Source organism: Theropithecus gelada, chromosome X (genome assembly GCF_003255815.1).
Source record: "Theropithecus gelada isolate Dixy chromosome X, Tgel_1.0, whole genome shotgun sequence".
NCBI lineage: Eukaryota > Metazoa > Chordata > Mammalia > Primates > Cercopithecidae > Theropithecus > Theropithecus gelada.
This window is the reverse complement of record NC_037689.1, coordinates 141,357,295-141,375,050: the sequence shown is the minus strand read 5'-3', so window position 1 is coordinate 141,375,050 and position 17,756 is coordinate 141,357,295.

Below are 17,756 nucleotides of genomic sequence, written 5' to 3'. Positions count from 1 at the left end.
TCTCAGTTTCACATTCAAGGACTTCCACAATATAGATCTAGCCTAATTTTCTATTCCCATCATATATTACCTTCTACTCTGCACTATGCTCTGGTCAAACTCAATTGTGTTTTTCTTCAAAAATTTTCCATGAACAATACTTTAATTATATCCTCTAGTCACATTTCTTATGTAGAATTGTATATGACTTTCTTCTCCCTCTTCCTTTTCAAACTAATGTAACTTAGTAATTAAGGCTCCGAACAATGGAGTCAGACTAAATGAAGGTCAGATTATAACTCTCTCACCTGTTTTCTTTGTAATCTTAGACATGTGACAAAATTTCTCGGATCATTGAGATCTTCATCTGTAGGTTACAGTAATGTAATATGTACCTCATAGTCAAAAGCAAAGAAATAATGTATAGCACATGACATTAGGTTGTGGTGAAAGAAATATAATATATAAATTTATAAATGTATAAATATATATGTGTGTATATTCAAATATATGTTTATGTGTGTATTCTAAAGCAGGTTCCAATTTGTCAAAAGGCAGGATGACTTATCCAAGCTAGCTCAGGGTTCATCTAAGAGCACTTTGGCTACAGAATGCATATGCCCCCACTCTTTTCATGTTTTTCCTAAGGAAATTAAGTTACAATTATAGCAGTTTCCTCATGCTGTCTTAAAGTATCACAAACTGCCTGACTTAAACAACAAAATATATTTCGGTTCTGGAGTCTACAAGTCTAAAATGGAGGTGTCATCAGGGTTGGTTCATTTGAAGGCTATGAGGAGAGGATGCATTCCAAGCCTCTCTCCTTGATTTATAGACGGCTGTCTTCTCCCTGTGTCTTCACATTGTCCTTCCTCTGTACATGTCCATCCCTGTCCAAATATCTTTTCTTTTTTTGAGATAGTGTCTTGCTCTGTCGCTCAGGCTGGAGTGCAGTGGCGCGATCTGGACTCACTACAACCTCTGCCTCCTGGGTTCAAGTGATTGTCCTGCCTCAGCCTCCAGAGTAGCTGGGAGTAGCTGGGACTACAGGCTCATACCACCACGCCCAGCTAATATTTTTGTATTTTTAGTAGAGATGGGGTTTCACTGTGTTGGCCAGGCTGGTATCAATCTCCTGACCTTGTGATCCAGCTGCCTTGGCCTTCCCAAGTGCTAGGATTAAGGTGTGAGCCACTATGCCCAACCAAAATATCCCTTTTTTTGAGAACACAGTCTTGTATTAGGGCCCACGCTGAGGACCTCGTTTAACTAGATTACATTTGCAAAGACCCTGTTTTCAAATAAGTTCACATTTAAAGGTACTGGAAATTAGGACTACAACATCTTTGGCAGGGAAATGATTCGACCCATGACAAGAATTAAGGCAGTGAAATAAGCCAGACCCAGAAATGCAAATGTCACATGTTCTCACTTGTATGTGGCAGCTTAAAAAAAAAAAAAAAAAAAGAAGTGATCTCATAAAGGTAGAGAGTAGAATGATAGATGCCAGGGATTGGGAAGGGGATGTGGGTGGGAGGGAGGATAAGGAGAGGTTGGTCAATGGGTGCTAACGTACAGTTAGAGAGAAAGAACAAGTTCCAGTGTCTTTAGCACAGTAGAATGACTTTAGTTAACAACAGTTTATTATATATTTGAAAATCGCCAGAAGAGAAGACATGAGATGTACCTAACACATAGAAATGATAAATACTCGAGGTGCTCAACACCTGCAATACCCTGATTTGATATTAAGCAGTCTATACATGTAACAAAATATCACATGTACCCCATACATATGTAAAATATTATGTCTCAATAAAAATAAATTTATTAAGAATTAAGACAGTAAAAATGGATCTGGGAGCAAGAAGGGACACAAGTTCAGTGTAATTGCTCTGAAGCTGAAACTCAGGCAGTAGAAGTGCCAGCCTGAATGCTTGCTGTCCACACTGAATAGAGACAGCTGGGCAACCAAAATTTGTGAAACTTGCTTCGCATTCTCTAAATTAATTTTTTAAATATATTTGAAGGAGTTTAGAAGGTGCTGAAAGTATATGCCCATGTTAAATTAAAACAATTTCTATGAAATTATATATAATTAGCCTTAATGTGGAAATTTTGAATTAGAAATTTCTCTAGAAAGTACAAAGCCTTACTTTGAGGTTAAATTATGACTTGATAGAATTCAAATTATTATTACTTTCATAGAAATAGTAATAATGCATATAGATAAAATTACTTTTAATTGACTATCCAATTGACTTAAATAAAGAGATCGAAGTTATGTATTTACTTTAGAAAGAAGCTCTTTGGGAAGCTACTTGTGAAGTTTCTATACCAATGCATTTAATAAGAAACTCAGAGGTCTTTTATTTTAGTCAAGTCACAGTGCTAATAATTCAACTTGTAATTGGATCTGGCATACAAATCTATAATCCAAATCAGGCTTTAGGACAAGTGTCCACTGTATACAGAATGTCTCCAAGAAAATATTATACAGGATATTATAGTCCTGGGTGTGCTCACACGTCAACGCACTTCAATAAGGTTGATATTAATTAATGTTGGCATAAAGCTTTGCCGCTGACTCAGCTTCTTTTCTAAAGGTATGTTCCCGTCCAGTTAGGTAAGAGTGGTCAGTTTTCTGGCTCCAAAATCTAGGATGTTTGGCTTTTCATCTTCTTTCTCACTGTGCCATATTGCTCTGCTCTACCTTACCATCTGCCACCTGACTCCTCACCCTCAAAAAGTATATCTGCATAAGTTCAGAAAAAAGAAAAAGGAATGAAGTCAAAGTGATCCACTTTTTCCTTGCAAGGTCATATATTTGAATGCAGTATCTTGGCTGTTAAAAAGAAAAATAATACCTTTTTACATAATTAAAGCAAGCACAGGCCTCTGTGCCCTGTTTCCATCTATTTCCTTTTTAACAAATGTCAGCAACTTGGCTGAATATCGGAGTACCTGAGTCATAATTCCCAGTGTTACATTGCTTTATTATCTATAGTCTCTCCAATCCTCAGATCAGAGATACATGAGAAAGAAGCCCCAAGCTGTCTCCCTCTTGTAGCAGGGCCTCCGAATCCCTAGGAATGTTGATCTTACCTGCTCCTTGGTTTAGGCCCTTTCCTTTGTATTTGAACATCAAAATAATATTACCTGACTGCTTTCCCAGTTAAATTCTGTCCTAATCTACCTTTTTTTCTTTCTTCTTTTTTAAGAATCCAAAGCTAAAGGTAGATAAGGGTGAGAGGAAAAAGCAATATTCAAAAAACAATATGAAAATTCCTAAGAGGTCCTGGACCACATAGGAGCAACTATTTATCCTTTATTCAGCATATATTGTATTGAGTATTCACTGTTTACAAAACACTATGAGGGATCTCAGAAGGCATAAAGCTTAGTCCATCCCCTCAAGGAACTGCTGACTAGAAGTGGAGTCCATGGGATATAAACAAGGATGACATAAAGTAGAATACAGTAAGTGTTGTAATTAGCATACAAACAATGTTCTGTAGAAGGATAGAGAAAGCAGTTATTTGTTCTGATTATAGGAATATTTTCTTTTTTATCTTCCCTGAACTTTTAAGTTCAGTGTCACGGGTGCAGGAAGTGCAGGTCTGTTACATAGGTCAACATGTGCCTTGGTGGTTGGCTGCAAAGATCAACCCATCATCTAGGTATTAAGCCCAGAATCCATTAGCTCTTCTTCCTGATGCTCTCCCTCCTCTCCCCCACTGACAAGACCCAGTGTCTGTTGTTCCCCCCAGCCATATGTCAGTGTATTCTTATAACTCAGCTCCCCCTTAAAAGTGAGAAAATATAGTGTTTGGTTGTCTGTTCCCACTTATTAGTATTACATAGTGTATATGTATCACATTTTTTTTTAATCCAATCTATCATTGATAGGGATTTGGGTTGATTCTATGTCTTTGCCATTGTGAATAGTGCTGCAATGAACATATATGTGCATGTATCTTTAGAATATAATGATTTATATTCTTTTGGGTATATACCCAGTAACGGGACTGCCAGGTCAAATGGTATTTCTGTCTCTGGGCCCTTGAGGAATCACAATACCGTCTTCCACAACAGTTGAACTAATTTACACTCCCAACAGTGTAAAAGCATTTATTTTTCTCCACAACCTCACCAGTATCTGTTGTTCTTTGACTTTTTAGTGATAGCCATTCTGACTGGCATGAGATGGTATCTCACTGTGGTTTTGAGCTGCATTTCTCTAATGTTCATTGATGTTGAGCTTTTTTTCATATGTTTATAGGCTACCTGTATGCCTTTTTTTAAGAAGTGTCTCTTCATGCAGCTTCTCCACTTTTAAATAAGGTTTGTTTTTCTTTTGTAAATCTCTTTAAGTTCATTGTAGACTCTGGATATTAGATCCTTGTCAGATGGAGAGCTTGCAAAAATTCTCTCCCATTCTCTAGGTTGTCTGTTTGCCCTCATGATAGTTTCTTTTGCTTTGCAGAAGCGCTTTAGTTTAATTAGATCCTATTTGTCAATTTTTGCTTTTGTTGAAATTGCTTTTGGCATTCTTGTCATGAAATATTTCCTTGTGCCTATGTCCTGAATGGTATTGCCTAGATTTTCTTTGGGGTTTTTATAGTTTTGGTTTTTACATTTAAGTCTTTAATTCATCTTGACTTAATTTTTGTATAAGATATAAGAAAGGGACTTACCTTGTCTCAGATGAGACTTTAAACTGTGGACTTTTGGGTTAATGCTGAAATGGGTTAAGATGTTGGGGAACTGTAGGGAAGGCATGATTGGTTTTGAAATGTGAAAACATGAGATTTGGGAGGGGCCAGGGGAGGAATTATATGGTTTGGCTCTGTGCTCCCACCCAAATCTCACCTTGAATTGTAATCCACATAATCCCCGGATGTCAAAGGGAGGACCGGACGGAGGTAATTGGATCATGGGGGCAGTTTCCACCATGCTGTTCTCATGAGAATGAGTAAGTCTCATGAGATCCGGTGATTTTATAAGCATCTAGTATTTCCCCTGCTTTCACTCACTCCATCCTGCTGATCTGTGTAGAAGGTGCCTACTTCTTCTTTGCCTTCCACAGTGATTCTAAGTTTCCTGAGGCCTCCCCAGCAATGAAGAACTGTGAGTCAATTAAACCTCTTTTATAATTAACTCAGACTCAGGTATTTCTTCATAGCAGCATGCGAACGAACTAATACACCTACCAACCAAAAAAAAAAAAAAAAACAGAAAAAGCCCAGGACTACATGGATTCACAGCTGAATTCTACCAGATGTACAAAGAAGAGCTGGTACCATGTCTACTGAAACTATTCCAAACAATTGAAAAGGAGGGACTCCTCCCTAACTTATTATATGAGGCCAGCTCCATCCTGATACCAAAACCTGGCAGAGATACAACAAAAGCAGAAACCTTCAGTCAAGTATCCTCAATAAACATCGATGCCAAAATCCTCAATAAAATAACTAGCAAACTGAATCCAGCAGCACATCAAAAAGCTTACCCACCATGATCAAGTTGATTTCATTCCTGGGTTTTAAGGCTGGTTCAACATATGCAAATCGATAAATGTAATTAATTACATAAACAGAACTAAAGACAAAAACCACATGATTATCTCAAGAGATGCAGGAAAGAGTTGTGATAAAATTGAACATTCATCATTTTAAACACTCTCAATAAACTAGATACTAAAGGAACATACCTCACAACAATAAGAGACGTCTATGACAAACCCACATCCAATACCATACTGAATGAGCAGAAGCTGGAAGCATTCCAAATAAATCATGCTGCTATAAAGACACATGCACACGTATCTTTATTGTAGCACTATTCACAATAGCAAAGACTTGGAATCAACCCAAATGTCCATCAGTGACAGACTGGATTAAGAAAATGTGGCACATATACACCATGGAATACTATGCAGCCATAAAAAAGGATGAGTTCGTGTCCTTTGTAGGGACATAGATGCAGCTGGAAACCATCATTCTCAGCAAACTATCACAAGAACAGAAAACCAAACACCGCATGTTCTCACTCATAGGTGGGAATTGAACAATGAGATCACTTGGACACAGGAAGGGGAACATCACACACTGGGGCCTATTGTGGGGAGGAGGGATGGGGGAGGGATAGCATTAGGAGATATACCTAATGTAAATGACGAGTTAATGGTTGCAGCACACCAACAAGGCACATGTATACATATGTAACAAACCTGCATGTTGTGTACATGTACCTCAGAACTTAAACTATAATAAGAATAAAAAAAAAGAAAACCAGCACAAGACAAGGATGCCCTCTCTCACCACTTCTATTCAATATAGTATTGGTAGTTCTGGCCAGGGCAGTCATGCAAGAGAAAGATATAAAGTCAGCACAAAAGCTTCTTAAGCTGATAAGCAACTTCAGCAAAGTCTCTGGATACAAAATCAATGTGCAAAAATTGCTAGCATTCTTACACACCAACAACAGGCAAGCAGAGAGCCAAACCATGAATTAACTCTCATTGCAAACTGCTACTGAAAGAATAAAATTCTTAGGAATACCTCTAACAAGGGAAGTGAAGGACTTCTTCAAGGAGAACTACAAACCACTGCTCAAGGATATTTCTTCAGGTGTGACATTTGACTTGAATCCAGAAATATGGGTAATGTCTTAGTCCATTGGTGCTGTTATAACAAAATACCTGTGACTAGGTAGCTTATAAATAGCAGACACTTATTACTCACCGTTCTAGTGACTAGGAAGGCAAAGGTCTAAGTGCCAGAAGATTTGGTGTCTGGTGAGTGCTGCTCTCTGCTCCAAGATGGTGCCTTTTTGCATCCTCACATGGCTGAAGGCAGGAAGTCAAAAAGGACCTAGCTAGTTTCCCCCAGGCCTTTGTTGTTGTTGTTGTTGGACAGAGTCTCACTCTGTCACCAAGGTGGGAGTACAGTGGCATGATCTTGGCTCACTGCAACCTCTGCCTCCCGGGTTCAAGTGATTCTTCTACCTCAGCCTCCTGAATAGCTGGGACTACAGGCGTGCACCACCATGCCCAGCTAATTTTTGTGTTTTTAGTACAGAAGGGGTTTCATCATGTTGGCCAGGCTGGCCTCGAACTCCTGAACTCAAGTGATCCACCCACCTCAACCTCCCAAAGTGCTGGAATTACAGGTGTGAGCCACTGCCTCCGCCCCCACTAGGCCTTTTATAAGAGCACTCATTCATTCATGAGAGTGAAGCCCGCATGACCCAATCACCTTCTGAAGACCAGATAACTTCATATTGTTGCACTGGGAATTAACTTTCAACATAAACTTTGAAAGGCACAAAAATGTTCAAACCATAGCAGGAAGGATTTCAATAATTGATTAAGAGCCTACCGTGCTGAATGTTTTCATCCTAGGAATGGAGATGTGGACTTTTAAAGGCAAGTGATCTGATAAATCATTGTGCATCTAAATACTCAACTCTAACTTTTCCCAATATTTTCCATTATTCTGAAAGCTTTCTTAATTCACTTGGGCCAAGTCAAAACCATTTCACATAAGGCTATTTCTATAGGCTAAAACCAGTCAAAACTACAGACAGAGATACTGTATCTTCATTGGTTAATATGAAAGGTAACTCATAACTTAGAAGGGTTTTAAGAAGATCAAATGAGGGAATATATATCAGAAAGGGTTTGGCGCCACAGACTCTGCTTACTGTACTCATTGAATTTCTAATTATATGTCTTGCTTTATTTTTGTCTCTCTTAATGGATTATAAATTCTCTGAGGAATGGTGTTTTTCTTGCTACCCCAGTATGCAGTGCAATATCTAATGTGATGCATGTGCTTAATAAGTATTTTTGATTGAAAACTATAAATAAAAGAAGTTATGGGCCTAGAATTTCTATATAGATATTATGTGGTTAGTATTAATGTTATATATCATATTTTACTCATTTCCTATTTGTGACCATAAAAGTAATTATAAAGCCTAACCCTAATTGAAAATCAATCCAAACATCTGTCTTTACCTAATGCCACTCTCCCTTTATATCAAATATTCCTTATTGGAAGTAAAATATGTAGCCTAAATTAAGGTGTTTCCCCAAACCTGGAGAAGTAAATATTAGGGATGGCAAAATTCTTTGGTATATTCTAGTACAACTTCAATATTTTATAACTGAGGAAACTGAAGATCAGAGAGGGAGAGGATTTACCAATCCTGATATCTTAATAACAAAACCAGGCATAAACCATCTGATTCAAGTTGAATTCTCATTTCAGAACACCATGTCGAATTTTCGAGCATTCATCAAACTAAGCCATAATCTTTAATGTGCTGTGACTGGTTTCCCTCACAGCTATATTTTGAAAGATACTGTTTAGATAATCATGTTCAATGAGCATCTCAACAAAGATCCTCAGGGACATTCTTATGTTGCAATACCATTTCCTTGTCTCATTCAGTTTATTTGATGATCCAATCAGTATCAGTTATTAATAAGCATACTCCATGTCAGTAAATAGCTTTCTCTATGAACTGGTATGTTAGGGACCAGCAGCAAACAACGATCTAATATAACAATTTTATTAACCAGAAAGGTTAGAGTGACAAATATTAGTGTGGCAGCTATTTATTGCCAAAACTACCCTCCAGGAGTGCCAAAGGCATCTGAGCCTGCTGAGGGATGCAGCAGAAACTGGGCAATATTCTTTTCCTTGAAAATCAATGGCAAAATAGATAATTTTTTAAAAAACTAAAATGACAAGTCAAAAAACAAGTAATGAATTTAAAAGCATAACTATCTGAACAAGAATAACCTAAACGGTATCACCATCATTAGCATCTATTAAAAATTTACCATGTATTATGCACTGGGATGCTTTTTAGGTATCACCTAATTTATTCTTCACAATAGTGGTACACTATATTTTTATACTAATTTTTCAAACAAGGAAACTAAAGCATTTACAAGTTCCGTAAATGTCTCAATTTCACACAGCTAATAAATAACAGAGCTGTTATTTTAACCCAGGCCATTTGATGCTTGAACTCCATATTCTGTTATTATAATAGGATAAAATACAAATAAGATAGATCCAGTTGAGAGAAATCGTTTAATGCCAGATTGAATTAAAACTTGGAATAAAAACTAAAGAAGCCTCTGTATTCTTACCTAGGGTATTGGATGCTTAAATGAAAAAAATATATGTACATATAATTAATAGGACCAAAAATTTCCAGGTAGAATGAGCAGAGCCATGAAGCAGGTAAATAACTAGTGTGAAGAGGGCTGAGGCTAGAGAAGTGGCAAGAGCATGAGACAGGAGAGTACATGTTCCAAAACACATACTATAAATAACTGACATAACTTAATGTGCTATGATTAATGGAGTATGGGAAGGAGAAAGTTGAGAGAAAAGCCAAAGATAACTCAGAAGTTCAAAACTCAGAAATAAGAATGGCCAGCTGTAAAAGGGAGCATCTTGAATGAAGAGTAAAAATGAGAAATAGTTTTTTTGTTTTTTGGTTTTTTTTTTTAGTTTAATTAACTGAGAACCATGACTCATGTGATAGCAGTTTGTGTTACTGAGATCTTGACCTGTCAAAGCCTGCTGCTATGATTTGGAGCCTTACTGTTTCTTACTGAAAATCAAAATCAAGCCTTTCCTAAGGCAGTGAAAGATTGTGTTTATATACTACTGATACGGTTTGGCTCTGTGTCCCCACCAAAATGTCATGTTGAAATATAACTCTCAATTTTGAAGGAGGGTCCTCATGGGAGGTGACTGGAATTCAGAGATGGTTTCTAATAGTTTAGCATCATTACCCTAGTGCTGTCTCATAATAGAGTTCTCAAGAGATATGGTTGTTTAACAGTGTGTGGTATCTCCCTCTCTCTTTCTTTCCCTTCTGTTCTGGCCATGTAAGATGTGCTTCCTTTTTCTTCATCTTCTACCATGATTGTAAGTTTCCTGAGGCCACCCCAGTCATGCTTCCTGTACAGCTTATGGAAACATGAGTCCATTAAACCTCTTTTATTTCTAAATGATCCAGTCTCAGGTAGTTCTTTATAGGAATGTGAGAACAGACTAATATATAAAATTGGTACTGGGAGTGGAACACTGCTATAAAGATAACCTGAAAGTGAGGAACTTACTTTGGAACTGGGTAACAGGAAGAGGTTGGAACAGTTTGGAGGGCTCAGAAGAAGACAGGAAGATGATAAAAAGTTTGGAACTTCCTAGACTTGGAGGGCTCAGTAGACAGAAAGATGTGGGAAAATTTGGAACTTCCTAAAGATTTGTTGAATGGCTTTAACCAAAATGCTGATAGTAATATGAAAAATGAAGTCCAGGCTGAGGTGGCATCAGATGGAGATGAGAAACTTGTTGGGAACTGAAGTTAAGGTTACTCTTGTTATTCTTTAGCAAAGAGACTGGCAGTATTGTGCTCTTGCTTTAGAAATCTGTGGAACCTTGAACTTGAGAGAGATGATTTAGGGTATCTGACAGAAGAAATCTCGAAGCAATAAAGCATTCAAGATGTGTGACCTGGCTTCTTCTTTTTTTTTTTTTTATACTTTAAATTCTAGGGTACATGTGCACCATGTGCAGGTTTGTACTGGGTATATATCCAAAGGATTATAAATCACGCTGCTATAAAGACACATGCACACGTATGTTTATTGCAGCACTATTCACAATAGCAAAGACTTGGAATCAACCCAAATGTCCATCAGTGACAGACTGGATTAAGAAACATATATACCATGGAATACTATGCAGCCACAAAAAAGGATGAGTTCGTGTCCTTTGCAGGGACATGGATGCAGCTGGAAACCATCATTCTCAGCAAACTATCGTAAGACCTGGCTTCTTCTAACAGCATATGCTCATATGTGTGTGCAGAGAGAATATCTGAAAATGGAACTTATACTGAAAAGGGAAGCAGAGGATACAATTTAAAAATTTTTTCAGCCTGACCATGTGGTAAAAAGAAAAACCCATTTTCTGGGAGGAATTCAAGAAGTCTTTGGAAATTTGCATAAGTAAAGAGGAGACAAATGTTCATAGCCAAGACAATGGGGAAAATGCCTCCAAGACATTTCAGAGACCTTCATGGCATCCCCTCCCATCACAGACCTGGAGGCCTAGGAGGGAAAAATGGTTTCATGGCCAGGCCCAGAACCCTGTTGCTCTGTGCAGCCTTGGGACATAATGCCCTGTGTACCAGCCACTCCAGCTCCAGCCCTGGCTAAAAGGGACCAAGGTACAACTTGGGCCACTGTTTCAGATGGTGCAAACCCCAAGACTTGGTGGTTTCTATGTGGTGTTGGGCCTGTTGGTGTGCAGAAGGCAAAAGATGAGGCTCGGGAACCTCCACTTACATTTCAGAAGACATATGGAAACATCTGGATGTCCAAGCAGAAGTCTGTTGCAGGAGCAGAGCCTTCATGAAGAACTTCTACTAGGGCAGTGTGGAGGAAAAATGTGGGTTCACAGCCCTCACACAAAGTCATCACTAGGGCACTGCCTAGTGGAGTTGTGAGAAGAGGCCCAACATCCTCCAGACCCCCAAATGGTAGATCCACTAACAGCTTGCACCATGTGCCTGCAAAGGCCACAGACACTCAACACCAGCCTGTAAAAGCAGTCATTACAGAGCCCTGCAGCCCTGCAGAGCCATCGGGGTGGAGCCTCCCAAGGCCTTGGGAGCCCATGCCTTGCATTAGTGTGGTCTGGATGTGAGACATGGAGTCAAAGGCAATTATTTTGGAGCTTTAAGATTTAATGACTGCCTGCTGGGTTTTTGAATTGCATGGGCTTGGAACTCCTTTGTTTTGGTTGATTTATCCCTCTCGGAATGGGTGTATTTATCTAATGCCTGTACCTCCATTGTATCTTTAAAGTAACTAACTTGCCCTCTTCACACTAGTTATTTCCCTGCTTCATGGCTCTGCTCATTCTACCTGGAAATTTTTTGTCCTATTCATTATATGTATATATATTTTTTCATTTAAGCATCCACTACCCTAGGCAAGAATACAGAGGCTTCTTTATTTTTTATTCCAAGTTTTAATTCAATCTGGTATTAATGGATTTCTCTCAACAGACTCATAGGCAGAAGGGACTTGCCTTGTCTCAGATGAGACTTTAGACTTAGACTTTTGAGTTAATGCTGGAATGAGTTAAGGCTTTGGGGGACTGTTGGGAAGGCATGATTGTGTTTTAGAATGTGAGAAGGACATGAGATTTTGGAAGGGTCAGGACCAGAATGATGTGGTTCGTCTCTGTCCCCTCCCAAATCTCATGTCAAATTGTAATCCCCAATTTTGGAGGACAGGCCTTGTGGGAGGTGATTGGATTGTGAGGGTGGTTTCTAATGGTTTAGCATCACCACTCTAGTGCTGTCTCGTGATAAAATTCTCATTAAATCTGGTTGTTTAAAAGTGTGTAGCACCACCCTCCCCTCCTTTCTCTTCCTCCTGTTCCAGCCATGTAAGACATCTCTCTTTTCTTTTCACCTTCAACTATGATTTTAAGTTTCCTGAGTCCTCCCCAGCCATGCTTCTTGTAGAGTCTGTGGAACTGTGAGCCAATTAAATTTCTTTTCTCTAAAAATTACCCAGTCTCGGGTAGTTATTTATAGCAATGCAAGAACAGACTAATACAACTACACTAGAGAATATTTCCCTGGGCCAGCTGGCTGGACCAGGTTTCCACAACTAGATACCACCCAAAGGGTAAGTCAAGAAGAGTGCCAGTAAATTGTCCTTCATCCTCAAACTACCCCCTTACCAAAATACTGGGCTTTCCAATTTAAAAGGATTTCTTTTACTCAATAAATGTTTGAAATATATCTGCTTTATACTCACATGACTGGGGCCAACTCTCTGAACACCAAATATATACGGAGGCCTGTATACAGTAAAGGAAAGATCAGATATGATGTTTTCAAAAAAGTCTAAGGTCACGCAGATCCACGGAGAGAGAATACTGTAAAGAAGCAATAGGAGGTTATGACCAGAAACACAGTAGTAAATATGCCTGATATAGGGAGACATGAGGTTGCAGAAGGAGGCCAAACGATTATATATATAAGAGACATTTGAAGCAGAGTGACTCCATCTTGAACAGGAGCTGAGTAAAATGAGGCTGAGACCTACTGAGCTGCATTCCCAGGAGGCTAGTCATTCTTAGTCACAAGATGTTTATGGTAAAGGGAACAGATTAATAATGTTTACTAAACAGAGCTAGGACTTAACAGACCAGAAAATGTCCTGATGTCTTGATATCTTAAGGACAAAAACATTCTTTGTTCAGGAAAAGTTTTGCTTTAAAGATAATATAGTTGGTGTGGTGGCACATGACTATAATCCCAGCACTTTGGGAGGCCAAGACGGGCACATCTCTTGATCCCAAGAGTTTGAGACCAGACTGGGCAACATGGCAAAATCCTATTTCTATAAAAATTACAAAAATTAGCTGGGCATGCTACTATGTACCTCTAGTGCCAGCTACTTGGGAGGCTAAAGTGGGAAGATCACCTGCACCTGGGGAGGTTGAGGCTGCAGGAGCCCTGATGGCACTACTACACTCCAACCTGGGCAACAGAGGAGGCCCTCTCTCCAAAGCATATATAATAATACAGGTTATTGTGAAAGTCAGTGGTTACACAAAGATGAACCATCTTTTGTCACAAGCCCTTGAAGTAGAGCACACCTGCCCCATGGTTATTTTTTGCTTTATCTCATATATAAACAAGCGGTGCACCTATGGTGGATGCATTCACCCTCGTGCTTTCAGGAACGCTCTGCTCTGTCAATAGGGTAGCCATTCTTTTGTTTATTTACTTCTCCAATAAACTTACTTTCACTTTACTTTGCCTGCTCACTACAAATTCTTCCTTGTGTGAGATCCAAGAACGCTTTCACTCGATCAGGATTCCTTTCTGGTAATTGGTAAAATGTGATAGAAAAATCATGAAGTAAGAAGAAAGTGGGATCAAAAGTAAGTCACAAGCAGTTCAAAGCCAAAGCTTGATTAAGAATGTCAGTGTTTTGGATGATTACTTTTGTATTGTGATGCCTGCATGGTGAAATGACTTGGATTTAATGACCTTGGAATTATGCAGAACTCTACAGAATAGCGTGGTTTTTCCAGATGGTCTCAGCTACGTGCATGGGAATAAACACCAAGAAGATTCAATAAAGCTTATCTGTAGTGTAATATTTTTTCCAGGCTCTCATGTTTCTTTAAAAACTTAAATTTAAGCAATTTTATCTCAGGTATGAATTGGAAAAAATTAAATAAATGATCACACACACACACACACACACACATACACACACATATTTGTAACTACAAAGAAGTTGAAGACCCCATGAAGGCAAATATTGACTAAAATATTCAATCAGAGTAGATGTGACTTAGGCCCAAGCAGTTAGAGAATTCCCTGCAGTAAAGTGCAATGTCACTGATTTTCATGGCAGAAGACAAAGCACACAGAGCATATTTTATATTACCAGTGCCAAGTACAGTACCTGGAATACAGTAGGGACTCTCTAAATATTTGTGGAACAAATGAGAGAAAGACATTGCTCAATGAAATGTAGCATTCAGTGTAGTCAAAGAAAAGTCTGACATCCATCTGATTCTTCTTCTGCCCATTCCACAAATATAAACAAAACACTTGCTCTGTGGTAGGAAAAATACTACATACACGATTGTCATACCTACTCCCCATGGAACATATATTCTACTGCAAGAGACAGAAAAAATAAATCAGTAGACAAAATAAAATAATGTTAATTTTGGTAAGTACTAAAAGGAACTAAATAGCTTTTTTAAAACAGAGAATAGGCAGCCTATTTACTGAGGAATGTTAGAGGAAAGCCTCTCTGAGAAAGTGACATTTACTCTGCAACCTGAAAGATGAGAATGAACCAGCCATATGAGGAGACACTGTTAAATAATTCCAAGTAGTAAGCACAAAAACCCAGCGAAGCTGGAAACAGCATGAGATGACAAATGATCAGAAAGAGGCTCTTTTGTAAGTTGCTTTTCTATCTCTTCAACCCTGCATTCTTGGGATTCTAAAATTTTACTCACACATACCTAGGTATCCTTTGTGAATGTTTGTGCTTTGGTGTGAACTTTAAGAAGCTTAATAACTAATAGTCTTTTCAACACAATGTTTTTCAGCTCTGAAATTTTTTTTCTCCTTCCCATTCTTTCAATTGTGTATTTTGAAAACTCCGCTTTCACATACTTTAGAACTTCTTCATGTGTCTTCTCTGTCTAGTATTTTTTTTTCTTATATTTTAAATCCTTGTTTTTTGACACTGAGTTCAGAATGACATTAATCTAGGAGAATGACATCAGCAGGATGGCAGAATAGTTTTCAGCCCTTAAACCCCTAACAGAAACACAAATTTAAACAAATACTCAAGAACCAGAATACCTTTATGTGAGCCTGGGAGTCCAGTGGAGACATTCTAGCATCAATGGAGCAAAAAATTCAAGAAGAGGGCAAGAGGCCGGGCGCGGTGGCTCAAGCCTGTAATCCCAGCACTTTGGGAGGCCGAGACGGGTGGATCACGAGGTCAGGAGATCGAGACCATCCTGGCTAACACGGTGAAACCCCGTCTCTACTAAAAAATACAAAAAATTAGCCGGGCGCAGAGGTGGGCGCCTGTAGTCCCAGCTACTCGGGAGGCTGAGGCAGGAGAATGGCGTGAACCCGGGAGGCGGAGCTTGCAGTGAGCTGAGGTCCGGCCACTGCACTCCAGCCCGGGGGACAGAGCGAGACTCCGTCTCAAAAAAAAAAAAAAAAAAAAAAAAAAAAAAAAAAAAAAAGAAGAGGGCAAGTAAAACAGTTTCACTTTACCTGTATAACCCCTCCTCCAAAAGAGCATAGCTCAGAGCCAAGAAAGAACCCTTCAGCCTGTAATTTCTACCATGGAGAAAAGTGAGAGAGAAATGAGCACCTGGTTTCCCCAGCCTTGCAAGACACTGCCCAGGAAACTCACTTCTTTCTCATTGCACCCACAACAGTGAGGAAATCAGCAAAACTGAATCATTTTGGAGCAGTCGGGGATAGAGAAAGGGGAGGGCGCTCACAGCATCCTGTGTCCACATCTCAATGAACAGATGCAGATGCTACTGGTTAGCTCACAAAGTTTACCAAGAGTCCCACTAATAAGCCTTATGGAATGTCTCACCTGCATATCTCTCAGCTACCTGACATACACCGCTAGCTGACATAACAATTATAAGCAAATGTACACCAAATATTGGGGCATCTAAATGTGTAAACATATTAACAGATTTGAAGGGAGAGATAGACTGTAATAGAATAAAAGTAAGAGACTTGAACACCTCACTTTCAGCAATGGACAGATCATGCAGACAGAAAAGCAGTAAGGAAACAATGGACTTAAATAACACTTTAGACAAAATGATCTTAACGGACATACGCAGGACATTATATCCAACACAAACAGAATACACATTCTACTCAAGTGCACAAGGAACCTTCTTCAGAATTGATCATGTGTCAAGTCCCCAAAATGGTCTGAACAAACTTAGGACAATTGAAATAATATTGAATATATTTTCTGGTCACAGGTATAAAATTTGAAATCAGTAACAGGAAGAATTTTAGAAAAATGATAAAGACATAGAATTAAACAACATGATCCTGAGCAACCAATGAGTCATGGGAGGAATTAAGAGGAAAATTTAAAAATATCTTAAGACGGATAAAAATGTATACACAACATAACAAAATTTATGGGATGCAGCAGACATCATCTTAACATGGATGTTTATGACAATAAATACCTACATCAATAAAAAAAAGAAAGATCTCAAAGAATCTAACACTATATCTCAATGTAGAGAAAAAGAAGAACAAACTAAGCCCAAGTTCAGAAGAAAGGAGGAAATAATGATCAGAGCTAAAATAAATAAAATAGACGCTAAAACACAGTCAAAAAGATTAATGGAACTAAGAGTTGGTTTTTTAAGAAGAGGAACTAAATTGACAGACCTTTAGGTAGATTAAGGAAAAAAAGAGAAAACTCTAATAAATTTATAAATGAAGAGACATTATGACTGTGTAAACCCCAAAAAATCTGAGACAGGTCTCAGTTAATTTACAAAGTTTATTTTACCAAGGTTGAGGACATGCACCCATGACTCAGCTTCAGGAGGTCCTGATGATATGTGCCCAAGGGAGTCAGAGCTATTTGGCTTTATACATTTGAGGGAGACATGAGACATCAATCAACACATGTAAGATGAACATTGGTTCAGTCTGGAAAAGGCGGGACAACTCAAAGCAAAGGTGGGACAAGTTGAAGTGGGAAGGGGGCTTCCAAGTCATAGGTGGATAAGAGACAAATGGCTGCATTATTTTGAGTTTCTGATTAGCTTTTCCAAAGGAGGCAATCAGATATGCATGAATCTCAGTGAACAGAGAGGTGACTTTAAATACAACGGGAGGCAGGTTTGCTCTAAGCATTTCCCAGCTTGACTTTTCCCTTTAGCTTAGTGATTTCAGGGCCCCAATAATTATTTTCCTTTCAGAACTGATACTACAGAAAGAACGATAAGAGCCTAATGTAAAAAAATTATATGCCAACAAATTGAATATCTTAGAATAAATGTATAAATTCTTAGGAACATAGAACCTACCATCCTGGAATCATAAAGAAATGGATAATCTGAATAGACCCAATAACAAATTAGAAGGTTGAATCAGTAATAAAAAGTTCC